Below are 7,958 nucleotides of genomic sequence, written 5' to 3' on the forward strand. Positions count from 1 at the left end.
GTTTAACCTACAGGCCTCTCCTCCAGGCCGCGGAAAGACAGGCGGACTCCCTGACAACCAGCTAAGCCCCCTCCGGGACTTGGAGACCACCGTGCCTAGGCAAAGCATGGCCCCATGTTTCTGTTATAACACGGCGCAGCCCTGGCCTCTCTCTAAACTCCAGTCCTCCCATTTCCCAGCCCCTCCTGGGCACCTGTTCCCTTCACACCCTCCAACAGGTAGCAGGGTCCTCACTGTAGGGGCTGGCCCCTCTGCCTCCCTGCTCAGATGCCCTCATTCTCCCCACAGCCCTCTGCTTGCCCCACCAGCCTGACCCCCCTGCTGCCAGCCCTCTCTGTGGGCATGCTCACCTTCCCCCCCCCCCCGCCCCCACAAACACACACCCTCTCCCGTTGGGCCTACTGGACACTTCTAGCTGGCGGGGCTCACTCACTCATGTACTCATGCGGCAGACACTTAAAGTGTGCCAGGGGTAATCAGGGTTACATCTGGGCATGAATTAGGCCCTGAGGGAGCAACAGTCCCTCTTCCAGGCCGTGCTGTGTGGTAGAAAGGAATGACCACTGGGTGGTGAGTCAGGGTGACTCGGATTTCAATTCCGGTTCTGTTTCCAATTAGCTTTGTGTTCACTCAAATTCTCGGTTTATTCATGTGTAAAATGAAAGGATTATTCCAGGGGCTGTGATTCTGTGGCACCTTCCGTTGGAATGTACATCCACCAGAAACTTTTGCATGAGTTTCCCTGTGTGAGCACTTTAGGTAGGGAGACTCTGAAGAGCCTGGACTGCACCCGCCACCCCCAGGCCAAATGGAAGCGTTAATGCTCTGTAATCTGCACCAGCAGTTTCTTTTTAGGTGTATGAAAACTTTGGGAAAGTCCTAACAACCCACACCAGCGTGTGGTTGGAAAGAGGTAGAGAACTTGAAACATGTTTTTTTCTTTTGGAGTTTTCCAAATGTTTCTGATTTTAAGGATTAGTTTCTTTCACCTCTGGGTCCCTGGCCCTGGTACCCTCCCGCATCTTCTGCAATGCCAGGGAAGCAGGTGAGGGGCCCCAGCCTTGCCCACACTCTGTCAGACTTTCAACCTGAAATGACCCGGCTGTCCTCTTCTGAGTAGCCAGCACCCTTATTTCAGCTGCTTGTGGCCATTGCTCAATTTAATTATTGACTCCAAGTAAATGTTCATCTCCTGGTACTGAACCTAGTGTAGGGAGCTGGGGAGTAGAGGGCCTCAGGTTCCTGAAAGAGCCTTGCTCAGCTCTGGTCACTCAACCCCTGTGGAATCAAGCCATTAAGCAGCTGAAAGAAAAGTGTCTACTTCAGGAGCTTTGGTGGTTTGCTGAAATAGCCACGTTTTCAATGCTAGTCCTTGGGTGGGAATTTGAATCCGAGATATTTGATGGAACCAGAAAATAGGTGTCAGAGTGGCTTCAGGAACACCACAATAACCAGGATTCAAAGGGGGGAAAGTTGATTTATTGGCATTTCTGATGGACACTCCTTGTTGACCAGCACCCCAGCCTACCATCCACATCACAAGGGTGGGGGTGACTAAGGTGACTTAGGCTCATTGCTGCATGCTTTTCCACAGAATGTACAGAATCATCACAACAACCGTCTGTGATAGATGTTATTGCAGATGAGAAAACAGAGGCTCAGAGCGGGCATCACCTTGCTGACAAGTGGGGGACAGGATCCGATCCCTTGGCTAAGGCCCTTCCAGTGCTGGGGCTGGAGAAGAGGACATCTGTGTCTAAAGATGTTAAAATTGTAAATCAAGCCTACAAAAGTTTTAAAGTGAGCATTCTGTCCTCCTGCCTTTTCCTGTCTGGAAGGCCAGGTTCCAACGTAGGCTTCTCAAACTGCCTGCGGATTTGCATCAAGAGTGGCAGCGGGGGAGTGCTGGCTCCAGACTCCAGCCCCAACTCTCAACTTGCCCTCCTCTTTCCCCCTTCTCTCCACCATCCCACCCTAGGAAGGCTTTTCCCCCTTCTCTCTACCATCCCACCCTAGGAAGGCTCTTCTGTGCTCCTGTGAACACCCCAGTATCCCCAGCCCCTCTACAGCCGGGATAGGCCACCCCTTCCTGCACGTCAATATCACTGTCAACCATGGAGGGGGCGGGGGTGTGCTGGGAGCAGGCTGTGATGTTTATGGGGGGCATCCTCCCGTCCTGGCTGCAGAAGTAGTGGTGAGGGCCCTGAGTGGGCACATCCCAGCAGCGGTGCAGGGAGGGGTGCAGCCCAAGGGCAGGGACCCTCCTGTGTGTGGCAACACATTAGCAATAGGTACCTCTAGATAGGTGTTCATTTTATTATTGTATTACCTGTCAACTTTCCTATAGGTTTGTAAACTTCTCAAACGAAGTGACAGTGGCAGGGAAGGACCCACGAATGAAGTAGCCCAGTGAACAGAGGACACAAATGGCCTGGCCACAGTCTCAATTTTTGTTGATAAAAAGCTGCTGCCGGGATCCCTGGGTGGCGCAGCGGTTTAGCGCCTGCCTTTGGCCCAGGGCGCGATCCTGGAGACCCGGGATCGCATCCCACGTCGGGCTCCCGGTGCATGGAGCCTGCTTCTCCCTCTGCCTATGTCTCTGCCTCTCTCTCTCTCTCTGTGTGACTATCATAAAAAAAAAAAAAAAAAAAAAAAGCTGCTGCCAAGAGTATGGTCTTGAGCTGTCCTGCCTTCATTGGGCATGGAGACGGGATGGCTGAGTACAGAGTTAGTTCCATGTGGCTGAGAAACAGGCCCTCTAAGAGAGGAAGAGAACCTCTGGGAAGGGCTTCCAAAGGTTGGAGGTTTTTGAAAACAGAGCATTGTCTCTCTCATCCATTCTGAGTCCAGTGTGAAGAGAGAGGGAAGATGTGAATCCCCATTCAACCTAGAGCTCTGGGTGCCCCTACGCTGTTGGCTGGGCAGTTGGGGGCACAGCTCCTCTGGCTGTAATCCAACCCCACCAACATCAACCAAACAGCTATGTGTGCCAGGTGCCGTGTTGGTTTGGGAGCCAGGAAGCTGCTTACGCTACCTAAGAAAGGTAGGCACATGTGCCGAAGAAGTGAGGAGGCTGGGCCCAGCTCTCACATGCAGCCCCCATCCCATCCGGCTCAGAGTTTCCGTGATTGGATTCATATGGACAGTGGTGATGGTCGGGTGACGTGATGGCACACACCTACCCATGCCGCCCCTCCAGCTCCTTTTGTTTTGGGTTGGGAACAAAAATAAAGATCCTTTTTTATATACCTTTGCTAGACAAGACCGGTTTGGGAGGTGTGCTTAGAGAATATCTTTGTTTTTATGGAATGGCTAATTCCCTGGAGGGCCACAGGAAGACCAGGTGGTGTGGGCCTGCCTGCAGCCTGTTCTGTTCTACATGGGGAACGAGTTGGAAAGTTAACTGTGACTCTTAACCTGCATCCTCAAAGTTCTAGGTTTCGATGAAATCTGTTTCCTCATCAGCCAGAGTGAGTAAGGCCAGACGATCTTAAAATTCCCTTGCAGCTCTCACGTCCTGTGACTGATCAACTCCTCTCCTCTCCATAAGTCAAACACGAGTCAGCTGTTCTAAAATGTGACCCCGTTGTCCCATTTCACCTCTTTCTTAGGAAGTAGTGAGCATATGTCCATCAAGTACACAGTGAAGAATAAACATGCACGTGCAGAACTGAGCGTAGGAAGTGACGAATACGACCTGCCATCTAAGATGGTGTGGAATTGTTGCCAGGCTGTGTGGCAACGAGGCAAGAACGGCAGCGGCAGCAGGACTTGCTGTGGTCAAGTGGCTTTACCCAGCCCAACCTAACTGTGTTGCTATTGTCCCAGTCGCGGACTCAGCTCCAGCCCTGACTGTTTCCTCTGCTACTATGCACAATGTAGCCATCTTCCTTCTGTTCTGGAAGGAAGGCTGTGTGTGAGGTGCCAGATCCCTGGGGTCTGATCCCTGATGTGGCCTCCAAGTCTCCGCTTCCTTCTCAGCCATGTGAGAGGGCCCAGTGGCCAGATGCAAAGACCTTGAGCCCAAACATCCAGGGCTCCCCCAGCACCCCCAGGACCAGGTCCTTCCCCCCTCATTCTCCCTCACCCTGGCCCCTTACCTTGAGCACACCCGCTGCAGGGTGCGTGGGCTTGGGGACTGAGGCCCACAGCAATCAGCCCAGGTGCTGTGGAGGAGGGGAGGGAGGTGCTGGGACAGCAGAGGCCCTGATGCCCACCTGCCCAGGGGAGGTGACAGGCTGGAGGCCCAGGGGAGTAAGGACAGGCATCTTCATCCCAGGATTTCGATTTTTATTTTTTTAAGATTTGATTTATTTCTTTGAGAGGGAGAGACAGCACATGAGCAAGAGAGAGAGCAGGAGCAGGGGGAGAGGGAGAAGTAGATTCTCTGCTGAGCAGGGAGCCTTACAGGGGGCTGGATCCCAGGATCCAGAGATCATGACCTGAGCCCAAGGCAGATGCTTAACCCACTGAGCCACCCAGGCACTCCATTCCGGGTTTTAAAAACCAGCTGAAGCAGGACAATGTTCAGGGCTAGGCTTGGGCAGTTTATATTTTTAAAATAATCTTTATATTAGTTTCCCAGTAAAAACTTAGATGCATTTTGCAAGATGAAAATTCTGGAGATCTGTTGCATAGCACTGTGAATATGCTGAATGCTACTGAATTGTGTGCTTAAAAATATTTAGGATGCTACATTTTATGTTGTGCACTTTTTTAAACCACAATTTTAAAAAGGGGTGGGGTAGTAATAGACCATGTTCACAAAAGTTGGAAAAGACTGAAAAGTAAACAAAAGACAGAAATCCAACCCCCCAAACACCATCAATTAATGAATTAATTAACATTTGGACATATTTCCTGGCAGTCTTTTTTTTGTTTGTTTGTTTTTTAGTTAGCATATAGTGTAGTATTAGTTTCAGGTATAGAATTTAGTGATGCAAAAATAAATAAATAAATAAATAAATAAATAAATAAATAAATAAATAAATAAAAAGAATTTAGTGATGCGTCATACCATACAATAGCCGGTGTGCATCACAAGTGCCCTCCTTAATCCCCATCACCCATCTACCCATCCTTCGCCCCACCTCCCCTCCAGCAACCCTTTGTGGCAGTTTTATCCTACAACTAGTTTTCTTAAACTTAATTAAGTTCATGTTGTCTGTGGGCTTTGAAACACTGAACTTTGTAAGTGTAACTTCTTCGCATTTCTATGGTGCTTCATAAAAAAACATCCTTAATACACATTTTATAGAGTATTCTAATCCCTTCTGTTTGGCTATCTGGGTTGTTTCCTATTTTCCACTACTGTCAATAATGCTTCAACAAATATCTTTGTGCATGAAACATTTTTGAATTTAGGAGATTGGTTCCTAAAAGTGGAATTACTGGATTCAATGCTGATTAAAGGGATATATTTCTTAAATATTTTATTTATTTATTCATGAGAGACACACAGAGGGAGAGGCAGAGGCACAGGCAGAGGGAGAAGCAGGCTCCATGCAGGGAGCCCAACGTGGGACTCGATCCAAAGGCAGACGCTCAACCACTGAGCCACCAGGTGCCCCTAACTAAAAGGATTTTTATCCATGCTGTCAGTCCTCTTTCCAGAAGAAAGGCAGAGAGTAGCAGTGCAGGAAGAAGCTCATTGCAACCTAAGGATGAGAATCTATTTGTGAAGAGGGAGATCCTCACCAACCCCCAAAACCTCCTCTCCTGGTCTCTGGATGCCTGGAATTCTTTGAGAGTGACGAGCCTGTGCTTTTCCCTTAAAGAAGGAAGATGTTAGGGGCGCAGCTGGGAGAGACCTGAGGTCTGATGTGTGTGAATGAAGGTATGGAGCTCTGCCCTGATTGGAGAGGTGATGGTGGTGGCCCCTGGGGAACCCAACATGTCCCTGAGGAAGGGAAGGACACTCCCAGCAGCTCTACCCAGAGTCGGCCCCAGTGCGATGATGGAAGCTGCACCACTACAACTCTGTATGCCCCGCAGGCCCGCTTTCCTTGCACCCCACTCCCAGGACCATGCCTGACATTCCACGTGAAAGTGTTCTCTGTCTCCATGTGGCTTCTGCGGAGGCCTCTCCTTTGGAATGGTAGAGCGTATAACTCCCCCGCTAGGAAAGTGAGATGAGCCCCCCTCCCCCAAAAAAAGAAAGTGAGATGGCTGGGATCAGCGCCTCGTGGAGCTTCGGGATTGGACAGAGCAGGTTTAATTTCAGCTCTGCCGCATGGGGAAATTGGGGCCACAACTCCAGCCTTACCTGATTGTTGGGCAGATTGTGTATTGGGTGGGTAAAGGGTCTTGGTTAGCACCTGGCATAGAGCAGCCCCTCAGCACGTATGTCTTCAAGTAGGTGCCATATAAATGCATGAATCGCTTAGTCCAAGAACTGCAGGAGACAAGTTCGTTCTGTTGCAGCCATAGGGCTATACAAAATGACGTTAAGTAAAATAGAAATCGACGTAAGTGACTGTGTGGATGGGAAGGTTGTGTGTGTGTGTGTGCGTGAGAGAGAGAGAGAGAGAATACTTACGTTTTATTTAAAATCAAACAAATAAAAAATAAATAAATAAAAAAATAAAATCAAACAAATAAGGGTACCTGGGTGGCTCAGTCCCAGATGGAGCCCCATGTCGTCATCATCATCATTATCATCATCATTGGGCTCCCTGCTCAGCGGGGAGCCTATTTCTTCCTCTCCCTCTGCTCCTCCCCTCTGCTCACTCTCTCTCTTGCTCGCTGTCAAATAAAGAAAAACAATCTTTTAAAAAATCAAGCAAATATTTACCTGGTTGATATAATAGTAAGTGCTCAATTCTCTCTCTTGGTCAGGGAAGAGAAAGGAGAGGGCAGGAAGAGAACAAAAAGGAGGAGACAGACAGGCAGACAGACCTCCATGCTTAAAAGGAAAAGGGGAAACAAAGCAAACAGGCTCTGTATTTCCACACGTGGATCTGCCCCTGGGGGTGCAGCCACACTTGTCTCTCCCGGGGCTCTCCCCTCCTGTGCTGGGCCCCCTCCCTGGCAGGGCCTGGGCGACCAAAGCTCCAAGGTCAGAGCCACAATGTGTGTCCTGTCTGGTTCTGAGGTAGGACACTATTTTGAGTGTTGATGATTCATTGATTTATTCACTCTTTTCATGGACAAATGTTGAGCGTTTACTGCATCTCAGACACTGAGCCACGATTGTCATGAAGTTTTAGTAACTTCCGCAGCAGATAAAAAAAGAAGCAACAATTATAATAATGTAATGCTCTGGGAGTAAATAGTTGCCATCGTTCTTACTATTAAATGACTTGGCAGATTTTTTTCCCTTGTTAATATTAAGGAGGGAACTGATGGAAGTGAATGAATGAGTCTGCCCAGCAGTGTGTGAGAGAGGGCAGGTATGGGGGCAACATCACGGAAGGAGAATTTCAACAGGACTTGCACCGGCAGAGCAGATCCCCCATGCCTAACCCCAGGAAAGCACGATAATAATCGACCCAAAGGGCCCGTTCTTTTTTTTTTTTTTTAATTTTTAAATTTTATTTATTTATGATAGTCACACACACAGAGAGAGAGAGAGAGGCAGACACAGGCAGAGAGAGAAGCAGGCTCCATGCCCCGGGAGCCCGACGTGGGATTCGATCCCGGGTCTCCAGGACCGCGCCCTGGGCCAAAGGCAGGTGCCAAACCGCTGCGCCACCCAGGGATCCCCCAAAGGGCCCGTTCTAATGAGATTTGGGGCCTCCAAACAGGCTGGGAGGCCCCAACAGTGAGGGTGGGTGGCCGCATGATGCCTCCCACCTTCAGGGCAAGGAGCTGACCTTCGCACCAAATTCAGGAGGTGGGATTTCCTGGGGACCTCCTGAGATCTGTGCCTTCTCTTCCTGAGGTTGACCAGAGTATTTAGCCTCTCTTGTGTGATGAATCCAGTGAGCATTTGTATGCATACAGGATACACTTATTGG

This window comes from Canis aureus, chromosome 6, assembly GCF_053574225.1.
Source record: "Canis aureus isolate CA01 chromosome 6, VMU_Caureus_v.1.0, whole genome shotgun sequence".
In the NCBI taxonomy this organism is placed as follows: Eukaryota; Metazoa; Chordata; class Mammalia; order Carnivora; family Canidae; genus Canis; species Canis aureus.